The sequence below is a fragment of the Mobula birostris genome, chromosome 10 (assembly GCF_030028105.1).
Source record: "Mobula birostris isolate sMobBir1 chromosome 10, sMobBir1.hap1, whole genome shotgun sequence".
Lineage (NCBI taxonomy): Eukaryota > Metazoa > Chordata > Chondrichthyes > Myliobatiformes > Myliobatidae > Mobula > Mobula birostris.
Window position 1 is genome coordinate 109611116 of NC_092379.1, and position 25558 is coordinate 109636673.

The 25558-nt window shown below is 39.7% G+C and overlaps 1 protein-coding gene across 1 annotated transcript in view; it reads right to left on the minus strand.

Annotated features, from left to right (window-relative positions):
• msna (moesin a) overlaps nt 1-25558 on the minus strand; it is an 83842-nt gene that overhangs the window by 48887 nt on the left and 9397 nt on the right. The gene's annotated exons all lie outside the window — the stretch shown is intronic.

Consider the following 25558-nt stretch of genomic DNA (forward strand, 5'->3'; position numbering starts at 1 on the left):
TTCAGTTGGGGAAATCAACAAGGCCCCAAGCAAAAGCCATCTTTCTAGCGGATGTGTCCAGTTACAGAAATCAGGATATTGCTCACCAGTGGAAAATTGCTGGAAATACTTCACTTGGCTTTTGTAGACTCAAATGCCAGAGGACCGTTCTTGTATTTTTGGTTTGGAATTCTACATGAAAAATGGTTACTTCAGTAAAGCCTAAATAATTTTTCAAACATTGGACATCAGAAGACAAAATGCAGAAGTATAGCAAGCATGCTATCAGTCAGCTTTCTAAGCAATAGTCTTTAGAAAGTGAGATCCTTCACGTGGGTTCAAGATTAAAAACCTAGGGAGAGTAATGTACAGGATTAGCAGTCTGTAAACAACAGTGTCAACAGGAAATCAGTAGAAATATCTATCCTGTTGAGTATAGGGATAAGCTAGATGTAACTATTTAACCTGCAGAAGGTGATCAAGTTGAAAAAGCCAGAGCAAGTAGTAGAGGCAGGTACAATCATGACATTTAAAAAGGGATTTGGACAGTTACGTGAACAAGGAAGATTAGACAGGAACCAAATGGACACAAATGGGACTAGCTCAGTTTGGGAATTTTGATAGCACAGATTAAGGGACTCATTTCTGTGCTGTATAACTATGACTTTATAACTTCAGTGCATCTTAAAAATGATTAAAAATGGTGTTTGCAACTTGCAGTAAAGTAGTACTATTTACATTTATAAAATAATTATTCTTAATGAAATTTCCTCTTCTTTGTCCAGTGAATGCCAGTTTCAAACTAAAACCACTGCCCATTAGCAAGAGAGTATAATCATAAATATAGCAGTGCTAGAAAGTTTGTGAATCCTGGAGAATTTTGTTTTTGCATAAACATGATTCAAAATGTGATCAATCTTCACACAAATCCAAAAACTAGATAAAGAGGACCCAATTAAACAAATAACACAAAAACATTATATTTGTTCATTTATTTGTTAAGAAAAATGATGCAATATTACATGTATTTGTTGGAAAAAATTATGTGAACCTCTGGGGTAAAGCTATTTGGAGTCAGATGTCCCAATCAACGAGATATGATTGGAGGTGCCCTGCCCTATGAAAAAGACGCACAAAGTCAGCTTACTGGCAGAGCCTATTCTCAAGAAAGATTTGTTTATGTGCACCATTCCCCATAACAAGTTTCACAGGACCTTAGAAGAATTGTAGAGATGCATGAAGCTGGAAAAGGCTACAAATGCTTTTCTAAAGACCCAAGTATTCATCAGTCCACAAGAAAAATTGTTTACAAATGGTGGAAGCTCATTACTGTTGCGAATCTCCCAAGGAATGGGTATCGTGTAAAGATCACACCGACAGCACAACGTGCAATGCTGGAGGAGGTGAAAAACAGCCCAAGGGCAACAGCAAAAAACCTGCAGAAATCTCTAGAACTTGCTTATGTCTCTGTAAATATGTCCACCATAAGAAAAATGCTGAACAAGGATGGTGTTCATGGAAGGACACAATGGAGGAAGCTAATGCTCTAATAAAAACAACAATGTTGCTGCACATCTCAAGTTTGCAAAAGACCACCAGGATGTTCCACAGCACTTCTGGGACAAACCTCATCCCAACTATGAAGCACGGTGGAAGCATGGTTGGGGGCAGCTTTGCTGCCTCAGGGCCTGGACAGTTTGCAATCATTGAGGGAACAATGAATTCAAATTTGCATCAAGACATTTTACAGTAGTGTCAGGGTAGCAGTCTGATACCTGCAGCTTAATAGAAGTTGGATAATGCAAGAAGACAATGATCCAAAAGATAGGAGTAAATCAACAACAGAATGGTAAAAAAAAGAAAATTAGTGTTTTGGAATGGCCAAGTCAAAGTCCTGACCTTAATCCTATAGGAATGTTGTGGAGGACCTGAAGCAAGCAGTTCATGCAAGGAAGCCCACCGACATCCCAGAGTTGAAGCAGTTTGTGAGAAAGAACGGCCTAAAATTCCTCCAAGCCAATGTGGAAGGCTGATCAACAGTTACCGGAAACGTTTAGTTGAAGTATTTGCTGTACTGGGGGTGGGGGGGGGGTCATCACACCAGTTACTGAAAGCAAAGGTTCACATACCTTTTCCAATACATATTGGATAATTTTTCTCAATAAACAAGAATGTTTTTGAATTATTTATTTAATTGGGTTTTCCTTATCTAGTTTTAGGACTTGCAAAGATCTGATCACATTCTAGGTCACATTTATGCAGAAATAAGAAAAATTCTACAGAGTTCACAATATTTCTAAGCTCCACTATAGGTCCCTAGTAGACATTTCCAATCAGGTACTCTTTCCCCAGGTGTACAGCTGTTCCATCTTGCTGAAGTCAACCAGGTTCATTTATTTATCACAATACATTGAAACAAAGTGAAATGGGTGGCTTCCAACAACCCAATGATGTGCTGGGGGTAAGTACCAGCACACATTCAAGTACCAACTTAGCATGCCCACAATGCTTACATGCAACTAAACAACCACATCAAAATGAGCCCCTTTCCTACCTCCCACATGGACAGCCCTCCAACCCAGAACAGCCCTCGGACATTGGGTTCTGAATTCTAACTGACCTTCAGCACCAACCACCAGACAAGTTGACCATGGGACCCTGAGCTCCAGGCTTGCCAATCCTTGTGCCTCCTGCTTGCATGGACATCATGTCCTGGGATTCACTAACCCGGGAAAGCTCTTCATATACATGTCCTTCTCCATACTCACGTTGCTGGCCTTTAAATGCAGAGCGGAGGCCTAAACTCTGACAACCTCTAACACCTCTATATCTGTCCCCAAATCCTAATCTGATCACTAACTCTCTTCTGTCCCCCTAATCATCCTTACAAACTTAAAACTAAGTCTGAGCCATGATCTTGACGGAGACTGCATCTTGACCAAATTGACGCCATTCTTCTTTATAGCAGACTTGTTTTTCCATTACTCTCATACATGATGTAATTTACATGTGATATTCCCAAACTATCAAGTAAATTGCATCTTGTCCTCAGAATGTTTTGTAAATGATTTGCTATTAAGATCCAATGAAAGCGCTCAAGGCAAAATCTTTAGGAGTAGGCCTTCAGCAATTTGCTGTGTTAATGTGCAAAGCTGAAAGAGCTTATGTTTTGTACAAATCTCCACAAGAATGTGAAATCTGTTCACTTCAATTAATTTGGAATTTCAGCTTCCTAGGAGTTTGTTCAACGACAAAATAAAGTGTAGGAAAATCCAATGCACTGATCAACACTGCCATAGTTACTAAAGAAATCAGGGACAAAAACAGAGTAAACACCTTTGTTCTTTGTTACATAGTGATTGTTGCCAAAGCTTTAAGATTGTTCGAAACTGTTGGATTAGTATTAAGTTAGTATTCTGTTGTACACACAGAATCAATGCCACTGTTCTCCCCATGATCTCCCACTACCACAGGATTGAGGTGTGCAGCAGGTCAGTGGGATGAAAGAGAGAACATGCAATGGCCCCAAAAGAGAACACTGGACATCCAAGTGAATAAAGAGGGAGAGCAAAGATACATCATCAGCCATCATTCAGGATGTGACACAGTGGTAGAGATTAGTCACAATGGAAAACATTTTAAAGAAAAACAAAGACACTTCACAGGCTTCACACTCTACCTGACTTAATCAGTGAAGATGTCAATCAAATAGATGTGCACTATTTCAAGCCACTGCACATGTCCAATGGCCTCTACATTACCATGCACACAGAAGTGCCATCAACATTAGCCAAGTTTTCTGTTCCAACATGTAACTGGTTTCCCACCCGCATGCATTAACCTCCTGCCAAGTTCCAAATATTAGAGCAGCTCTGCTCTAAAGCAGTGGGTGAACTATGCTAGAAGTACCAGTGAAGCCTCTACACATTTTCATGATTCAATTCTACAAAGCTACTTTACAAGCTGTTAATACCCAGGTGATCGCCTATTACAAGCATTGCACAAAAGTAGTCTTGGGGAAACTATATTCACATTCAGTCATACTTTGAAGGGCTTACGTAAATTTTTGAATGACAACTTTAGCAATTAAACAGCTCACAAACATTTACAGGTTATGAACGGTCAGTTTGAAACAATTGTTAGCTAGGACATTAGATAACACAGGGTCTTCAAATTAAGCAACAACATTCACAAAGTGAAGCGATATAATACTTGGCTCCCTAAAAACCTTTTTTTTAAAAAAAAAATCAAATGACGTGATTAATGTATTAAAACTGCCTTCACGTTAATCATACTTTTTAAACAGATTATTTGAGACCCAATTTTAAAATTAAAATTACCCAACACATTCCAGAACTACAAAATACCCAAGGATATTCTAGCTCATTTTTGGTCATTGGAATATTCTCTGCAAACCTACCATCAACAATACCCTATTCCCAGTTTGATTACAGCAAAGTTCAATTGGTCCAAATTTAACTTATTTTGAAGCATTTTTCTCCCCAATTATCTTACAAGTATAAAGTGACAGTTCCTACAAGTCATACTGAATTACAGGCCTGTGTACATAAATTAGAGTGGAACTTCAAGTAGTGACATCAATGAAGTATTGATTAGCCAAACTCCAATAAGATAGTTTATATAAAAAAAAACCTGATTGACAAGAAGAAATTTCATCACACCCCAAATAAAAAGCACTTTCAAATCAGATAGAAAAGTGGAATCAGTTTAAAAATCAATAGCCATATGGCTCACAGATAATTGTTCTCTGAAGTTGTAATAAAATTGTTTGAAGAATATGTAGAAAAGCAGAATACAAGGGACAACTGAGACTAGCAAGTTTCACATCATGACCTCGCAGGTGTCTGCAGAGGGACTTTGCCTCCACTCCCAAAGGCTACCATTTCCTTTCACATTCTCAGCTTGTCAATTTCCTTTCTGTTTTCAAGATTAACTTAGGCTGAGGAAATCATTTGTAGCCATCATATGCAAACAGGAAGTAAAAACAGTCAGGAGCTTTTTTTTTGCTGCTAGTTACCAAACTGCAGAGAACTCACAAAAACCTTCCGTTGTAGGCCTGCTGGAAACACAATGTGCATTTTTAAAAGTAACACCAACAGTGGAACAAAACAGCTGCATCTATCTACAGTGGAAATATGATGATTAATTTATACACAATTATAAAACATTTCATACATTTGATGTCAATTGGTGAAGCAATTTTTTTTAAAAAAACTCTCCCACACTCTTCTGATAGGCAAATACCCAAGATAATCAGTGTGTCTGTGCACAACTACATATATATTAAATAAAAGCACACATGCAGGAGATGGTTTTACCTGGCATATTAACATTGCAGTGAGAGACAGAGAGACAGAGAGACAGAGAGACAGAGAGACAGAGAGACAGAGAGACAGAGAGACAGAGAGACAGAGAGACAGAGAGACAGAGAGACAGAGAGACAGAGAGACAGAGAGACAGAGAGACAGAGAGACAGATCAAAATGTAGTGCTAAGGACTGGGGTGAGGAGGGGAGAAAAAGAAAAGGAGGAAATCGTTGCTCTAAAAAGGGATGGATCCATACATTACACTTCTTCCCACCTTAGATTAAAGCAACATAAAATAATATGTACAAAACATTCAATTTCCCTTTCGTAAGCCCATATTCCAAATAAACACATTTTCACAAAAACAGTCCATAACTTCACAGTTCTAAAGGTTCAGTCTGTTCCTTTCAAGATAGCGCCTCTGGTCCTGTGGAGTGGCATCAGGTTTGGTAAGCGTCTTGTCCAAGATGACGTTCTTGGTTGTTGGTGTCCATTGCTGTCAGTGACATCATCACTGAGAGGCAAGTCCAGTGACTGTAATGTGTCCATCTTGTTGGATGCAGTCTACTCTGGAGTGTTCTTTGGTTGAGCATCCAGTGTCTAGTTCACATGACAACTTCATGTCTGATCTCCAACATCCATTCTGTACATCAATGGTCCAGGTCTTGTTGCAATCCTACCAGATGTCCACTGGTCTTCTCAGTAATAACCTACTAGGACTTCCTGTCCAATCTCAAAGCTCCTTGCTGCCTCACTTAGCAACTGGCTGAACCGTTTCAAGATGTCTGTACGAGATCTCAGTTTCCTGTTCATGAACAGCATTGCAGGTGTTTGATTTGAGCTCCGATATACAAGAAGTTGTCCACCTTATGCTGTAGAGAAATGTCCTCCTGGTCCATCACTTAATGGACTTCTTGAAGATCTGGATAAACTCAGCTAACCCATTCATTGCTGTGTGGTGAGGACCTGATTTGAAATGTCTGATGCCATTTTTCTTCACGAACAGTTTAAATTCTTCTGATGTGTTCTGTAGTCTGTTGCCACTCACAATTTGTTTCAGTAAGCAGCTTCTGGTGAAGATAGTCCTCAGAGGGGAGACAGTCTTTGCTGAGGTGGTTGACTTCATTGGTATAACTTCCAGCCACTTCAAATGAGCATCCATAGCAATCAGAAACATGCCTGGCAAAATCAATATGGATTCTTTGCCACTATGACGATGGCCACCCCTACAGCTTTAATGGTGCCTATGGGGGTGCATTTTGAACTTTCTGGCATCACAAACCATTTTTGGTCAAGTCTTCGATTTGTTTGTCTATTCCCTTATCAAACACCTTCCCATTAGCATTAAACAGTTGTGAAAGCCTCTGATTAGTGCTACCATTTGGGCTGCAGTTGCCTGCTGGTGCCACACTGACAGCTTTGATTGAATGCCAGTCTAGTTGGATTTTTCTCAAACTTTTGTGTCTGAAAAGTGCCGATCTTCCACTTTTCAATACATAAGGCTTTAACCTTTGTGTTTGGCCTCCATAAGTCACATTTACTTTGTTTGCGTTGGGAGACACTTTTTCACCTGTGTAAGTCTTTAGCGTCACTCTGGTTTTCTCTAACAGTATCTTAGAAAGCAGTCTGCTGTAGTCAGCCTCTGGAACTGTGGACAAAGCTGACCCTGTATCCAGCTCCATTTTCAGTTTTTGTGATCCATATTATATTGTGACCTGCTTCAGTAATATTCTGCAGTTCTAGGAATGGACAGTTCACCTTTCTCAGACTCCATGTTGTGTGATTCTGTTTTACATTCAGTCGCTTTATGAATTTGCTTAGTTTTGCATTTGAGACTTTCACTTGGTTGTACTTTTTGTCTGCCTTGCATATTCTCTCAATGTGACCTCATCTGTGACACTTTCTACAGACTTCTTCTTTGAACCAACAGTCATTTGCATCATGTGAGGGTGCATGAACATCTTTGGCTTTTGGCACCACTCCGGGGCTTTCTGTGCATTTCCAACATCCTTTTCTGTAGTTCTGCTGCATCCTTTGCTGCTGTCTCTAACGATAATACTGGCAATGTTTGTGCAGTTCTGCAATGCATTCAGAAAGGCTGTCATCTTTTGACTGGTTCCCTTTATCAAATCTAAATCTCTCAGCTACTGCCAGTGATTTAGGCCTCACGTGATTTTGTAAGATTGTAACAATTTTGTCAAATGTCTTACTTGCTGGCTTTGTAGGAGTTACTAGGTCATGCAAGAGACAGTACGTTCGTGGGCCCCATTAAGCTAACAAGTGCAGGGGCTTTCTTTTTCTCCTTCACATTATTGTTTGCATTACAATACAGTTCATCCCTCTTGATATATGACTGCCAGCCTTCATTAGTGCTATCAAATTCATCAACTTTCCCGACTGAAGCCAGCGCCGTATTATTTTCACTTTAAATTCAGCGCGCCTTTCACTGTTACTCCTGCACGTTAGCGTCTGTGATGGCTTTCTCGTATTATTTAACTCTCACCGTTTCATCCTGTAACTGTCGGTGCAGTTTGTGATATTTTCTGATATTCAGGTTCGTTGCTGTGTCTGTGCAGAAGTATATTAAAATATATGCTCGCACACAGGAGATGGCTTTAACTGTAAAGGACAGAGAGAGAACCACGCACATGTATAGACAACAGATCAATACATAGTGCTGGGGGGGGGGGTTCATTGCTCTCAAAGAAATAGATCCATACATTAAAGTGCTTTGTGCAAACGTACTTCATCAGTAAGTTATCCTAGGCCAATGAAGGCCATCTGTGTCAATGAAAGTAAAGAGGAAATAGCAAACCTACTTTTCACTAAATCACACCTTCCTCAAACCAAAAGTCAAATCTTCCTGGAGTGGTGAAAAACTACTACTCATTATCAGCTAACGTTTGATATACTAACAAAACTAAATGTAGCTTCTTGGTTTTAAATGAGCTATAAAAAAAAAAATTCTGACGTGAAATGTAGATCAGAAATCAATTGCAATAATTGTTCAAATAGCTTTCAGGGAACTGCAGCCAAGCTCATTTGCATTTCTCCTGCCATGCAGAGGGAAGTTCCCATAATTTATTGCAGTTTCACTTTGTTTCAGTAAAGGAGTGGCTTTTTGACCCTTAACTCAATACAATAGTCTGCAAAGGATGACCAACTTCTAGCTTAAAGCAAGTGAACCCCACATATTAAAAATAACATCACCCAATTATAGAATCCAGTACAGTAATCCCTTCCTTCCATAATGTTGGCACCAAATATGGTGCCAAATTAAACTATTCACTTCTACCTGTACATGTCCCATATCCCTCCATTCCTCACATTCATGCATCTAACAGCTTCTTAAACCCATTACATCTGCTTCCACCTGCCCAACACCGCTACCCTCACCCCAGCAGCCCGTTCCAGGCACCTGCCAATGTGTAAAGAAAAACTTGCCACACACTTTCTTGCAAAATATTCCCCCTCTCATCTTATATGCATGTCCTCTAGGCCTTGCATTACTGGGAAAAATATTCTGACAGTCTATCCCATCCATGTTTCTGATAATCTTAAATTACAAGACAGAGGGCAGATGCTGGAAAAACACACAAATTACTAAATGAGAGTACTGAAGCCTTTAAGGCTCAAATAGGAGAGTACATTATTAACAGCACAGTTTGCAAATACATACTGTGTATTTTAGTTGTACAACTGTGGCCCCATCTTTCAGTATTTAAATTGCTCTAATGAGCATGAGATCTGCAATCACTATTCTATTAAAAGTTCAGGGAACAAGGTTCCCAGGCATCTTCTTTCAAAAAGACAATTGAAATTTGTTACTTTGTTTTTACAGAAGTATGGTCACAGTTCACCAAAATTCCAGTTAGCCTTTTCTTTTAAGCAATACAATGGCCAGCAGGGTTTAAGATCTGCACAAAGTGAAAGCAAAATGTTGTCCCTGTTGGCTGGTTTCCACATTGAGTCAGTCGTTCAAAGCCTTACTGACAGTCACAATGTCTGCTTAGGATCCTGCAGAGACACAGCATTAATGGTATATCTGTTCCGAGGTGCCTCCTAAATACATTTGTATTACCATCCCTGATTCAGAGTAAAGAGTAGGATAATTTTTGCTTATTAGATCAAAACTAGGATAGCTTGTGATTTTCAGACATAAAAGGTACATTGGCACATTGATTAAATTCATCATCAGCTTCACATGTTTGCCCTAACTGACTGAGCAGTGATACTTAATCCAAGATCTCAATCATCTTAATAGTTAAGGGATGATGTGGTAGGATTTTGTTCATGTAAAACATGTCTGTGGGGACGACAAATCTCAGGGTTGTATACTACATACACACTTTGATAATAAATGTACTTTGAATTAGTAGATGTTGATAAAGCAACATCAGCAAATGTATCCCAGACATTTTCATGTTTGCCAACACTAAATACCCTCTCTACTTTAGTCTAGTTTCCTTGCCTTATCAAAAGCCCTTTGTATATTGTTTTATCTTCAAGTATGCAACCTGTTTTGCATTAGCAAATTTCAGAACTATATAAAACAAATACATGTAAAGCTGAATCTACTAAGTAAATGTGGCTCTCGAACTGAACCCCAAGAGAAACGTAATCAATATCACTGCTCTGAAAAATACTTCACCAACGATTCCTCAATGCAGTTTACCACCTTAATTCAACTCCATGAATTTCAAAACCCATTGCACTTCTATCTACATAAACAAGCTTTATATTATTTGAGATGATAAGCTCTATCTTTGCTTTTCAAAATCACCCCTATTCATTTCTGTTCATTTTGTTTATCATTCCCTGCAAGTACACAGAAGCTAAAATTTGAGTCAACGCAAACATCAGGAGGCAGGTTATTTAGCACAACTACATGCCAGAATGTTTACTCAACTATTCTTGGGATCTGGATTCTTATTATCCATCCCCATTTGCCCCAGACTGAGAAAGCAATTAAGAATCAACCCCATGGTGGGCTGTGCACTTAGCCCCTTGCTCTACTCACTTAACACCAATGACTGTGTGGCTAAGCACAGCTCCACCACCATATCCAAGGTTGCTGATGACACCACTGTTGTGGGCCAAATCAAAGGTGGTGATGAATCAGCATACCGGAGGGAGACTGAAAATTTGGCTGAGTGATGTCATAACAACAACTTCTAACTCAATGTCAGCAAGAGCAAGGAACCGAATGTAGACTTGGAGGGAAACCAGAGGTCCATGAGCCAATCCTCAGAGGTGGCGAGGGTCAGTAACTTTAAATTCTTGGCTGTTCGTATCTCAGGTCTAACGCAGTTCCTCTATCATATACGTTTGTAAATATAATTGCAGAGATTTGGCATGACATCAAAAACTTTGACAAACTTCTATAGATGTGTAGAGGATAGTGTACTGTCCGGCTACATCACAGCCTGGCATGGGAACACCAATGCCTTTGAACAGAAAATCCTACAGAAGTAGTGGATTCAGCCCAGTCCATCACAGGTAAAGCCCTCCCAACCACTGAGCACATCTACACGAAACACTGTCACAGGGAAGCAGCATCTATCAAAGATTCTCACCACCCAGGCCATGCTCTTTTCTCATGCTTTTTCCTCTTTTTTGAGGTAGAAGGTACAAGAACTTCAGGACTTGCACCACCTGGTTCAAGAACCATTACTAATCCTCAACCCTCAGGCTGTTGAACTGCACTCATCTATTCAGAAGTTCCCACAACCAAATGTTCTCAATTTAAGGACTCTATTATTATTTCATGCTCTCATTATTTATTGTTATTTATTTAAATTTGCATAGTTTGTTGTCTTCCATTCTCTACTTGAATCCTCATTGATTCTGTTATAGTTACCATTCTATAGATTTGCTGTGCATGTCCACAGGGGGGAGAAAAATTTTCAGGTTTGTATGTGGCAACATACATGTACTCTGATAATAAAAATTTACTTTGAAATCATATACAGGTTAGACAATAGCACTCACATCTACTGTGATGAAGTGCTTTCAGATGTTGGTCATGGCCAGAATCAACTCCTACTCAAGCAAGGACCTGGATCCGCTGCAATTTGCCTATCACCACAATAGGTCGATAGTGACTTAAATCTCACTAGCTCTACACTTGTGCTTGGATCACCTGGACAATAGTCATACCCATGTCAGGCTGTTATTTATTGACTACAGCTCAGCGTTCAATACAATTATACCTTCAGTTGTGACCAAAAAGCTCCAAAACCTGAGCCTCTGTCCCTCCCTCTGTAACTGGATCCTCGACTTCCTCATTGGGCGACCATAGTTTCTGCAGATCAGGAATAACATCTCCTCCTCGCCGACAATCAACACTGGTGTACCTCAAAGATGCAAGGTTAGGCGACTACTCTCTCTACACCCATGATTGTGTGGCTAGGCACAGTTTAAAGGCCATCTATAAATTTACTGATGACGAATATGGTTGGCAGAATTTCGGATGGTGATGAGGAGGAGTACAGGAGTGAGATAGATCAGTAGGTGAAATGGTGTCACAGCAACAACCTTGCACTCAATGCAAGGCCAGGTAATTGACTGTGCACTTCAGGAAGAGACCCACACAAACACCCCTCCCCTCCCATTGAGGGATATGAAGTGGAAAGGGTGAGCAGTTTTAAGTACATCTGAGGATCTACATCTGGCCCAATAATTGATGCAATTATAAAGGTGGCATGACAGCAGCTACATTTCTTTAGGAACAAGTGAAAATCTGCAGATCGATCACGATCACACACACACAACCCCACCCCCCAACCTGGTGGAACTCAGCAGGCCAGGCAGCATCTATGGAAAAGAGTACAGTCAACATTTCCAGCAGAAACCCCTCAGCAGGATGCTATCTGACCTGCTTTCTTTAGGAGTTTTGAGGCAACTCAGTAAGTTACCAAAGACCATCACAAATTTCTACAGATGTGCTGTAGACAGTATTCTAACTGGTAGCACCACCATCTGATAGAAAGGGGCCTTCTGGTACACAACATTGGAAAAAGCTGCAAAAAGATGTAAACTCAGCCATCTCCATAATATACATTAGCCTTCTCAGCATCCAGGACAGCGCAGAAGGCGACGCCTCAGCAAGGCAGTATCATTAAGGACCCCCATCACTGAGTGCTACCATCAAGGTAGCGGTACAGAAGCCTGAAAACACAGACTCAATGTTTCAGGAACAGCTGCTTCCCTTCTGCCATCAAATTTCTGAACAGATAAGGAGCCCAAGAACATCATCGCTTTTTGCAGAACAATTTTTTTATATACTGTATATGTACTTGTTGTAACTTGTGTTTTTGTTAAAAAAACATGTTTTGTAATGTAGTGCAGCTGCAAGACAACAAATTTCAGACCCTATGCCAGTGATAATGATCTAGATTCTGATTCTTTTTCCCCCCTCATCATTAATTGAACTCTTCTGGGTCTTTATTTTATGGTTCCCGACGTTGAGCGGATAGTACTTTCCCAACGGTCTTCCAATCAATGCCAGCACCATTGTTTATCATTTTCATAAATTTTACAGAGAAGTTCTATTCTCAGCACCAGAAAAGAAACAGCATTTCTCCAGTCCATTCCCCGGGTCTATTAAACTGTGTTCTACTAAAGTTATAAATGTTTTGATGTTCTACTTTTTAAAATCTGTCAGCAGCTTTAGTTCTTTTACCATCAAGACTTCTGGTTGGGCTTCTTATCCATTTCAGTTGGAAGAAATTCTGTTCCTTTATTTTAGTTTCTCTTCTGGCCAAAATTGAAATACGCAGCAGCCAAAACCATTCACGACTTAAAGTCCCTAATTTGCATATTTTCTGCAGATAATCCATATTAGTATAACTGCTCTACACCCGCTATTTTTCATCTCATTGTTAGTGTTACATTTTTTAATGTTGAGCCACACAACCACATCTAACAGGATTTCTGAAAATAAAAACAATGGGTCTAGCAATTTACTCCCATAGAATGCTTCCAAGGTTTTAGAGCCACCTTTCATTTAACTTCCCAAGAGTTGTGTTTTTTTTTTCAAAAAAATAAGGATTTCAGAACATATCTTGGTCCATCTTTCTTGGAAATATCAATCCCAATTATCTACTTTTTTGATAAATTAACTTCTGACCTCTCAAAAGATTGTAACTTGCCTTAGCATTCTTTTACCAGGGGCAGATTTTACTGAGAAATGCCATTAGTTTCTACAAAAGTGGCAGAAAGCTCAAAGCTGCCATGCAAGCCTGTAGAATATTTGAGATGCTTGCCAATAGGCCACTTAATATGTAGTTTTTTTCTCCCAACTGAGGAATTTAGCCACAAATCCAGTGCAGGTTAAACTTCACTATTCAGAAAATAGCTCAGAGTGAAATAGGTAATTATTAGGTAACTTACTACACATTCCCTTTAACTACAGTTTGTGATTCACTTTCAAAAATGTGATTATATCGCTTGAAAACCAAGCCTGGATGCAGCAACGCAAAAGTTCACTCAACATTTGCGGCTGGAGCTTGTAAAGGGACCATCCGAATTATGAGTGGAAATCCCTGCTCATTTTACAGGGCCTAAATGACAAGTTTGACCCAGCTTTATGGAAGTTCCCAATTAAAAACAGATGCTGATTTAGCACATAGATAAGCTGGGAGACTGAGTAGCTTGATTCTGCAAAGAAATGCCAAACTGCTATATACAACATTCAACTCTTTCCTCTACCGACAACCCATCCTGCCTTCCCCCATTCAATCATTGCTATGTTTGATTACCAGAGATGGCAGTAGTGAAAGCCAGGGGATATTCACTTCTTTGCTGCAAGTGTGTTCCAAGACAAAAAAAAAAACAAAATTATACTTTACCAAACATTAGGTTTGCTTGCTCTTTTATTCTCAGAAAAACACAAGCTTACACAGCAGCTGAGATCTCAAATTAAGTCACATGAAAAAGCTTTCAATTTTTGTAAGGATTATATACAATTAAAACCATGCCTATTTTGGCTTGATTTAAAAACTATTCATTCCTACAAATCCAAACCAACAGAAGGATTCTGCCAGACACAACCCTCTTTGGATAAAATATACAGCTTCCAGCAGCACTTCTGAATGCCTGTCTATACAGAACCATAGTTTGACAAGTCTTCATTGTCCTTTGTTGCAATTGAAAGGAGGTCTTAATAACAATAATGGAAGTCCATATAAAGGGCTCATGGGCCACTAAAGAATCATAAAGCAATTCAGGGAGGCAACAACAAGATGGAAGGAGGAAAAAGCAGTAAAAGCTCAAACAAAACTGATTCCATTTCAACTAGTAGAGATGAAGGCTTATTAAAAACTTCATCTATAATAATTTTATGCATTACATCCTGAAATGAAGAGCACGTTGCTACAAGGCAAGAGGTGCACAGGCTTAAACTATAAAATTTACAAACTGATCAGGTTAAATAAAAGCTGAACATTGATGGGATAAAAACTACTAAGGCAACATTCTGATTTTCAAGCACCACCTAGGCTGATGGATGTAGCAACTTTTAACCTTTTCTTTTAAAAAAAGCACACTCCTCACTATTCTAACTATACTTCAAGTCCCTGCTGTTTTAAAAAAAACACAATCTTTGTTGGCTGACACCTTGATACACTGTCTGGTTACATCTTCATCTGGTATGGAGACGGTAATGCACAGGATTGGAAAAAAAACTGTCGAGGCTTGTAATCTCAGCCTGCTCCATCCTGGGCACTAGCCTCCCCAGCACTGAGAAAAGTTCCAAAAGGCAATGCCTCAAAAAGGACCCCCCCAGCACCTAGCACATGCCCTCTTTATTATCACCATTAGGGAGGAGGAACAGCAGCCTGAAGACACACTCAATGTTTAAGGAACAGCTTTCCCCACGCCCTCCCAATCAGATTTTTAAATGGTCCATGAACACTACCTCAATATCTTGACCTTACTGCACAACTTGTTATATATTGTCACTTGTAATAATTTTTATGTATTGCACTGTACACATTTCACAACATAAATCAGCAATGATAACCCCATTCTGATCAGATTCAAAGTTTAATATTAAAGTTTTTATTTAAGTGCATCCCAATGGAACAGTGACTGTATGAAAAACATATCTGAAAACTGATTGTGGTCTATACAAGTCTAATCAATTCATACAAATCAGTGATCCAAACAAACTCAATGAGCTCTGCAATGTGGAGTCTATTCTACTTTTACTGATCACTATTACTTTATACACTGAATCTCTTAGGATTGAAGAATTATTTATTTTGTTCAAATTGGATGGCATGGTAGCATAGTGGATAGTGCAATCACCTTACAGTACCAGTGATCACTGATTGGGGTTCGATTCCTGCCACTGTCGAAGGGGTTTGCACGCTTTCCCTGTGACCACGTGGGTTTCCTCTGGGTGTTCTGGTTTCCTCCCTCATGTCAAAGGCATACGGTCAGGGTTAGTGAATTGAGTGCATGCTATATTGGTGCCAGAAGCGTGGTGAAGCCTGTGGGATAGGTTGCCCCCACAGAAACCTCAGTCTGTGTTGGTTGCTGACACAAGACAGCATATTTCACTGTATATTTTGATCGACATGTTACAAATAAAGCTAAAGCTATTTATTGTCACCTCGCTACAAAAGGCATCCAATTTTCAAGGTACAAGATCCCCTGGGGTGTTTTTCAGAACAAATTTCTTTGAAATTAAACATCAGCCTGTTCCTCATTGTACTTGTCAAACTTTACAATGGTTTGTGACCTGCAGCAATAACTTGGTGACACAAGTGTGGTGCACCTGACCTGGACAAGGCATTAACATAGTAGGTTATACTGTTGATGCACATCCACAGGGCTCACTTTTGACAATGGCAGTTGAGTGAAGTTTGCATGTTTTTCCTTGTAGTCAAGTTGGTCTCCCCAAGGGCTCCAGTGTCCCCTCACATCCGACAGAGGCGTTGGCAGGTTAACTAGCTTGTGCAAATTGCCTCTTGCATGGATGAGTGGTAGGAGAGTCACGCCATGTGACAGAAATAAGCAAGAGAATGAGTTAGGGAGGCTCTGGCAGCATGAACAATTGATCCAGTGGAATAAAAGTTAGTAAGATACCACAACTGCACTTTTTGGGCATAGCTTCATCACAGCCAATGTACCATTTTGGTTGTGTTATTTGTTATTCTTGTGACTGCAACAGATTTTGCTCTACTTTAGCTGGCACCCCGACTTTAGGGCAAGACGGAGTCTTGGGGTGGCTTCTACACCATCCCTTTGCTTCTGATGCATGTGTAATAAATGGTAAAGAGTTGTATAATGTCTTTAAATATCACACAGTTATCCTACAAATCAGTTGCCACCTCACACCTTTTTGTTTGTTAAGACACAAAATGAGGTTCCATTTGCATTATTCCAGTGGCAATATAGTTTTATTATACTTATGGTAGCTGAATGCAGAATACATAATACAAATTAACAATGCAAACATGTATCTCAGACCCTTTCTCCCCTCCCAGCACTCAAATGAAGATGACCTCACAGATCCTTTGTGTACTAGTGACAATAAATGCTTTATGTCATTATATGATTGGAATTTAAAGCTGTTAGTATTCATGAATTTAAAATAATTCTGACAGAAAGGTCTTCAACCTAAAACGTTAACTGTTTCTCTTCCCAGAGTTTAGTGTTCATGCAAACTATGGCTTAACAAAGCAGCCTTTAAAAAAAACAAAGAAACCAAAAGATAGTAATGTAGAAGTGACAATAGAAGCCATACTTTTCTTGGGGGGGGGGAAATGGGGGAGAACAGGGAAGAGGGAGGAACGAAAATCAGACCCTTTACCCAAATCCCATCCTACAAAAAGTAGTAACATCCTTTTAAGAACAAAATTCAAACATGTTGCATTCAATGTTGGATTCAGGATTCTGATATTGAAAGTGGCACCCAATGGTCAGCATGGACATACTGGGCTGAAATTTCCATTTTGTATGCCTTATTAATGTCTGCTACAGAAAAGCAGATCTGAGTAGCACAATGCAGTGTAGCACAATATTACACATCATCAGAAATAATCTTACAGTAAATGTCAGTCAACAGGCTAGACTGGGGAAGAAAATAACTCATTTTAAAGTGTTAAAACTTGACAGCCACAGTCTAGACAAAGTACCAAGTACATCACATATTTCATCAGCCTCAAAATAGTTTTAAGACATTGATTCAAAACCCAACATCCTAATAAATGTGCCCAGAAACAAACTGATTAACTAATCATTTATCTTGGTTAGAGCATCAGAACTTATTTTAAAAGAAGCAATTTACTGACTGAAATGCAGTGGGACTTCCATTGAAACCATACAAATTTTTAATAGGAAGCAAGGCCAACGCATGACCTCATTAGTCTCAAAGTTTGGCCTTAAAAACGGAATGTGTGAGATTATATGTATGTATATATATATATATATATATATAAAAAAATCTACAGAGAGACAGAGAGAAAATAAAACTATGTTAGGTCAATGAACCAAAGCTGTTCAACAAAGGTCCTAGGAAAGATCACTGACCTACAGTGGCTTGCTCTCCACAAATAGTGCTTGACTGGAGTGTATACAGTATACGATTTGAAACCCTGCCAATTCTCTCTTTTACCCTTCTCCAAAGTGCAGATTTGTAAAACTCAGACCAGTTCCAAATTAAATCCAGCACACAGGTTAATCCTTCATGTAATACTGTGGTCTGTTCAATAGTCAAACCACAAATCCATTAAATGCTTGAAAACAGCAGCAGTCCATTATGATATCCAGAATGTATGTAAATATTGTGCAAAATACTATTGTATTTAACATTTAAACTTCTTACAGCAACTTTATTCATAGAAATAACTCAATAGGAAGTTGTAATGGGGTCCATTTTTGCTTCAGCATACAACTACCACCTTGGTGCAAAACACTTGGGGAGGGAAAAAAACATTAAAAAGCTGGAATTGTCAAAGGTAATTTATACCCCAGACTGAATAGTAATTCTGTATACAAGCTTTCAAAAAAAAAAAGCTTTAATTTTTAACTGGAAGTACCCCCATGAAAATTAAAGTCAAAGTCAGTCTTTCAAATACTTTGTTATATACAGAGTACTAATCAATAGCACAGTATCATTTCACTTCAAAAGTGAAAACAAAGCAAGATTGCAAATATCAGACTGTACAGAGAACTCCAGCTTTGTAGGCTCTGGGTGTGCAGTTGGCAAATATTTTGAGCTCCTAGAGTTAAGCTCTTCTAGTTTCCTTAGGTGTGCCAAGTAACAATTTATTGCAAGCAGTAGTCCTCTTTTGCCAAAATCTCCAAATAGCACAGTGTTACTGCTTATTCAATGCAAACCACCACTGTGGCACTGTTTAATACTACTTCATGGCTGGTCTAGCCAACTAGAACTACTGCACATCCCCAAAATTACTTCACTTGCTGCTCCTTGCATTAATTTAAACCCTTGTACAGGACCAAACTACACAGACAAGGTGCTAAAATTAATAAAATCAAGATGCAAGTGTAATCATGTAGAATTTTCCAAATTACCTATCCAACAAAATAATTTGCAAGAAAAATCTAAGTGGAAGTTCAATGTCACTGTTCGCAATGTGTTACTGGATGGCAGAACAGCTGCTTCAGTCAGATGGTAAATTCATTACAACATATGCGGTTCTAACAATTGACTCCCTTGAAAGAACATGTGTGATGGTTGAGGAATGTTGGACACATGGTTTCAGCAATTTAGTAGAATCCTTGCCCTGCTTCTATTTATTCATATGGTAGTTCTTAGAGCAAAGATTCTGTTCCATTGTACAAACAATGACATCAACAGAAGAAAAAGGAGTCTGCAACATGTAGAGTTCTATTCCCTAAAGATAAGATTCAAAGTTCAGGCTTGGTGCTTTAGTTAAATCTGATGTAACAGAAACAAGCTGCACATTAATCTGTTTCTGTATCAAAAGGGCAAATAAAATTTATTGGTACACTTTAACAACTTTTATATGCTATTGAGCAATAAAATAGTAAAGACCAGGGTTTCATGAGATTGCACTGGGGGGAAAAAAAAAAAATTGCTTTTTGAAATTCGCACTGTGCGATGCCTGCACTCACAGGGGCGCACAGTGACCGAGCAGCCCCATTCACAATCTTGTTACAGGTCTCCCAGTCCAGGACGGCAGTGCACAGTAGGACTGTGTTTATTCTCAGTTTCTGACACGTGATAATTGGTGAGCGCTGTATCGCGCGGAGGGGAGGATGGTCGGCTGATGAGCAGTATAAAATGCATTTTCCGAGCATTGAATAGACTTGCTCAACCTGGGCTGTGATGTCAGCCTCTCCCACCAGGATCATCTCCCTACAACATCCCCTTACATGCCACTGACTAACTTATGGAAGCAAACAAGCTCTACTGGTGGATTAGAAACTGGGAAATTTTCATTCTAGAGAAGGAATATTTTCATGCCGCAACTTAGCTGCTGGCCTGCCGCTTTGCTCTTACAAACATTACAAAAAAAGGTGGATTGTGTAGGCTAGAAGTGAATTGTACTATGAAGTGTTCATTTTTTTTTTTGCAGTTTTCTCATTCAGTTATTATTTAAAAAATATATTTTAATGAACTCCTATTCTATTGTGCCTAGCCTATGGCAAACAACTTACAAATGCAGCAATGGCTCCAGCAAAACTGTAAAGAAACTTAACTTCAAAAAAAAAAATCACAGCCATACCGCACGTAAAAATGCTGATTATTTTAAATGGCTGTTGGAATCTCAAAAACAGTAAAGCTTTTAATTAAAATCAATTTACAACCTTTGTTTAGATTAAATCTACCTAGCCCACCTTTAGAAAAATTAAATCCCACTTTTGGTTGAGCATGTTATTTAACAGAAATTTATTACGTTTTCCTTATGAGTTTTTATAATTTATAAGGGAAAGATTAATTTCCAGAAAAGTAAGCTAAGCATAACTACCTGCTTTACTGCCCCCCCCCCCCAAGAATGATTGACTAAGGCTTTCAAGAAAGGTTCTCCACTCAAAAGAGCATTGAAATTATTTTTAAGATTATTATATCTACAACTTACTGATCATGCTAACGTACTGTGAGCTGTAGCTACAATTTATTTTTATTTTCTTTTTTCTTTACACAAGGGTTCCCCGAGACATGAAAATTATTTCAACGGTTCCTCCAGGAGTCCAGGGCAAAAAGTTTGAGAAAGGCTGGTATAGAATAACAATATTTCAATAACTAGCCTAGCCTTTGAAAATCACATCTATGAAACATAGTCTTGTCAACTGTTTGAAATACAGCTTGATTTGTACTGATAACTTGTTTATCTTGTTAGCTTAATATGTAGTGTACCCCTCCTCACAGTCCCCCACCCTGCTCTCATGACTATACCCCTTCCTCACATGAAACCACCACAGGAACAGGTGAGAAGACAGCTGAAACGTCCCAACCCAAGCAAGGCTGCAGGACCGGATGGTGTCAGTACCAGGGTGCTCAAGCCTGTGCCCCTCAGCTATGTGGAGTACTTTGCCATGTATTCAACGTGAGCCTGAGACTCCGGAGGGTTCCTGTGCTGTGGAAGACTTCCTGCCTAGTCTCTGTGCCAAAGACGCCGCGCCCCAGCGGCCTCAATGACTACAGACCTCCCACATCATGAAGACCCTGGAGAGACTTGTTCTGGAGCTGCTCCAGCCTATGGTCAGGCCACACTTAGATCCCTCCAGTTCACCTACTAGCTCCGACTAGGAATTGAGGATGCCATCGTCTACCTGCTGAACCATGTCTACGCCCACCTGGACAAGCCAGCGAGCACAGTGAGGGTCATGATTTTTGACTTCTCCAGTGCGTTCAACACCATCCGCCCTGCTCTGCTGGGGGAGAAGCTGACAGCGATGCAGGTGGATGCTTCCCTGGTGTCATGAATTCTTGATTACCTGACTGGCAGACCACAGTACGTGTGCTTACAACACTGTGTGTCCGACAGAGTGATCAGCAGCACTGGGGCTCCACAGGGGACTGTCTTGTCTCCCTTTCTCTTCACCATTTACACCTCGGACTTCAACTACTGCACAGAGTCTTGTCATCTTCAGAAGTTTTCTGATGACTCTGCCATAGTTGGATGCATCAGCAAAGGAGATGAGGCTGAGTACAGGGCTGTGGTAGGAAACTTTGTCACATGGTGTGAGCAGAATTATCTGCAGCTTAATGTGAAAAAGATTAAGGAGCTGGTGGTAGACCTGAGGAGAGCTAAGGTACCGGTGACCCCTGTTTCCATCCAAGGGGTCAGTGTGGACATAGTGGAGGATTACAAATACCTGGGGATACGAATTGACAATAAACTGGAATGGTCAAAGAACACTGAGGCTGTCGACAAGAAGGGTCAGAGCAGTCTCTATTTCCTGAGGAGACGGAGGTCCTTTAACATCTACCGGACGATGCTGAGGATGTTCTACGAGTCTGTGGTGGCCAGTGCTATCATGTTTGCTGTTGTGTGCTGGGGCAGCAGGCTGAGAGTAGCAGACACCAACAGAATCAACAAACTCATTCGTAAGGCCAGTGATGTTGTGGGGATGGAACTGAACTTTCTGATGGTGGTGTCTGAAAAGAGGATGCTGTCTAAGTTGTATGCCATCTTGGACAATGTCTCCCATCCACTACATAATGTACTGGGTGGGCACAGGAGTACAGTCAGCCAGAGACTCATTCCACCGAGATGCAACATCATAGGAAGTCATTCCTGCCTGTGACCATCAAACTTTACAACTCCTCCCTTGGAGGGTCAGACACCCTGAGCCAATAGGCTGGTCCAGGACTTATTTCCTGGAATAATTTACATATTACTATTTAACTATTTATGGTTTTATTACTATTTATTATTTATGGGCAACTGTAACAAAATCCAATTTCCCCTGGGATCAATAAAGTATGACTATGACAAGAGCCAAGTGATACCAGTAAACTCAATGGGGATCTCAGAAACAATATCAAGAGCAGGAAGCCTGATCAATGCACATCCAGTATTTTAAATTGCCAGAATCTGGAAATCAATATCACTTTATCCCCTTTTCCATCCAATACTCAAGATTCGGAATTGAAGACTTCTGCTCATCAGATCTTGAACAGAAATTAAAGTGTACATTAGTAAGTCAAGATTTAAGTAATACGCAGTTTAATATAGAAATAGAACAATACCTTGTCAAATATGCTTGTCAGAAACAAAATGTTTCCCACTCATTTCAAACCTTTAAAAATATTTTGCAACATTTAATGCATGATCACAAGCTCAAGCTACTTCACAAGAGTAAAAAGCATTATTTTACTTTAAAAGGAAAGCAATACGAAAATTCTTGGCAAGAAGGACATGAAGAGGGATGATTACTGAGGTTATATGCAAAACGTATCAACCAGGGAAAAGATTATGTTCCAGGTTGCTCAAGGAGGTTAAGAATGGGGAACCAGAAATTGCAGGGCCAACAAGGGATTGCAGAAAAGGATCATGACAGGATTTTGAAAACAAGATTTAGCATTTGACAAATCTAACTTTGCTGGAACAGAGGCTGTACTTTCAGACAAAAATCTTTATTGTAGCAATGAATATGGACACAAGTTCATTTTGTAACAAAATGAAAAGTTAAACCAAAGAGCAGAATAATAGAATTGATAATAAAATGGCCACTTTATTAGGTACCACGTGTACCTATCCACTTCAAAGTTCGACATGTCGTGCGTTCAGTGATGCTCTTTGGTGCACTGTTACAACGTGTCGTTATTTGAGTTACTGTCACCTTCCTGTCAGCTTGAGGCCAGTCTGGCCATTCTCCTCTGACATCTCTCATTTACAAGGTGTTTTTGGCAACAGAACTGTCGCTGATTAGATTTTTTTTTTCTTTGCAGCGTTCTCTGCAAGTTCTAGAGACTGTTTTATGTGAAAATCCCAGGAGATCAGCAGCTTGAGATACTCAAACCACCCTGTCTGGCACCAACAATCATTCCATGGTCAAAGTCACTTAAATCACATTTCTTTCCCATTCTGATGCTTGGTCTGAAGAGCACTGAACCGCTTGACGGTGTCTAAATGTTTCTTGTGCATTGAGTTGCTGTCACATGATTGGCACAGGTGTGTACCTAATAAAGTGGCCACTGAGTGTATCATACATTAATTGGATATCAGCAAGATTCATGTGGAAGAATATGAAGCTTGATATGTATGGAAAATAACAGCGAGTCACATATGGACAGGAAGCCAGCAAGGAGGAGCCAGGGATTAACTTCATAAGATTACACTGCAAATTGAAGGTAATTCTGCATCTACAATTTGATTGAGGGGAAAAAAAATTAGATCATGTTAGAAGATTGAATTGATACGAAGTCAGCTGTTAACCGAAATGCTACATTGTGACAATTGTATTTGGAAAGAGCACTACAAAGCTTATTTCTCAAAGTTATGTGCTCAAATTCTGTTTCTGAGTTTACAACTATTAAGCTTCAGAAGGAAATTGTGTTCCTACTAATATTAACAAAAGCTAAAGCCGCTGAATCTAAAGCTTCCATCAAAGAAATGACGACTTTTGCATTTAGCCAGATTCAAAAAGATAGTCCAAGTTTGAAACAAGAAAATTTAATATGGTATCAGGTCATGGCAGCACAAAGAAATCACACTTGGACATTCTTACTTTTGCTGTTATTACAGTATAGAATAACTAGGATTTCATCTGTGTTATATAGTTACATGCATCTTCCTGACAAAATTTTAGTACAAGATTTCTAGTATTATTTTGGTAGATGGTGAGATTATGATGCCATGTTCACCTATCTAGTAGGTACAGAAGGGTGTGGCTGAAAAATAAAGTATGAGAGCAGCTGGATAAGAAACCTTGCAAAAAGGATAGTCAAAAGAATGGCTGCTTATCCTGGTGCAACAGCACTCCTCCTGGGCTGGAGCCCATCTTTACAGTAATACAGGAGGTGCACAACTCTGGGAGATGCCATTTACAGTTCAAACTACTTCTAGGGCCACTTGATTGACCTGATGTGCAGGTCAGCCAATAAAAGCTAGCTCCTAAAAGCTGCACCTCATTTGAGCTGGAGTTTTAAAAAAGCCACGTTATTCATCCACTGAAGAGTACTATGACAGCTACAGCAAGAAAAATCTGCTCCCCAAAACATTCTCTATTGCAGCCAAGCTCTGATACCAAAATTTTAGCGGCAACGGCAGTTTTGTTTCATCTCTCGAGAATCAAAATCTTAGCGAAATGCAGTTTTTCCAAATCAAGATATAAAACAAAAAAAAATATAGAAGCTTGATTGGGAGGAACAGGTGATAACATTCAGAAGCATTCTGCAATCCTGATCACGTTCAGAAATATCAGCAGTAACGTGATTACATAGGAAGAGAGGGGGCACGGCCTTCTGCCTTCGGTTCATAATTGGATGAAATTTCTGTTCCGTTGTTAATATCAGATAGCAAATCAAATTCCACCACCTCTACTCAAATCTACACCCTCTAAGCCTAAAGACTTGGCAGACCAGAAATTAGATGGTGCAGCTGCGAATCAAGACAGCATGTTATTACACTGTACAAAGATGAAACTAGGGTTAGGAAGTGATCACAGATGGCCATAGGACTCAATAGCTTACAGTCAGCAAGATTAAGAGGAAGAAGCAGAATAATTATGTTGGGGGCTTACAGGGAGGGGGAAATTAGAGGGCAAAGAAAGCAAAATGCAAGGCTAAAATCAGAATGAAAAGACATTTGGTATCATGGCAAAAAAAAAAAACACACACACACCCAAAAAAATATTTCTAAACCCATGAATCAGGAGCAGAATTAAGCTTCTCACTCATTTGAGCAAGTGCTGTCATTTAATAGGATCACGAGTAATCTAGTCATAAAGCTTTAGCTCCATATTCCCACAGCAGCTTCTCACCACCCCCACCCATCGAGAATCTATTCAATTCTGCCTTAAACGCTCATTATGGACTGGGATGCATGACCAAGATTACTGAGAGGCAAGGATGTGCGATAAAGAGTTACTCATAGGAGGAACTGCAAGGGGCAGGGAGGAGGGACTAATGTGAAGATTACTGATAACAGTCACAGTATTGCAGCTCCGGGGAGAGGAAGTGGATGTATGCACACACATAGGCAGGGAGACTTGCATGGGAGGAAGCTGGAGAGTGGGCCCACAAAACCCAAATTTTCAAAGCTGTATTAAATGATCGGCCTCTTTACTCTCCTTCTCCCCCACCA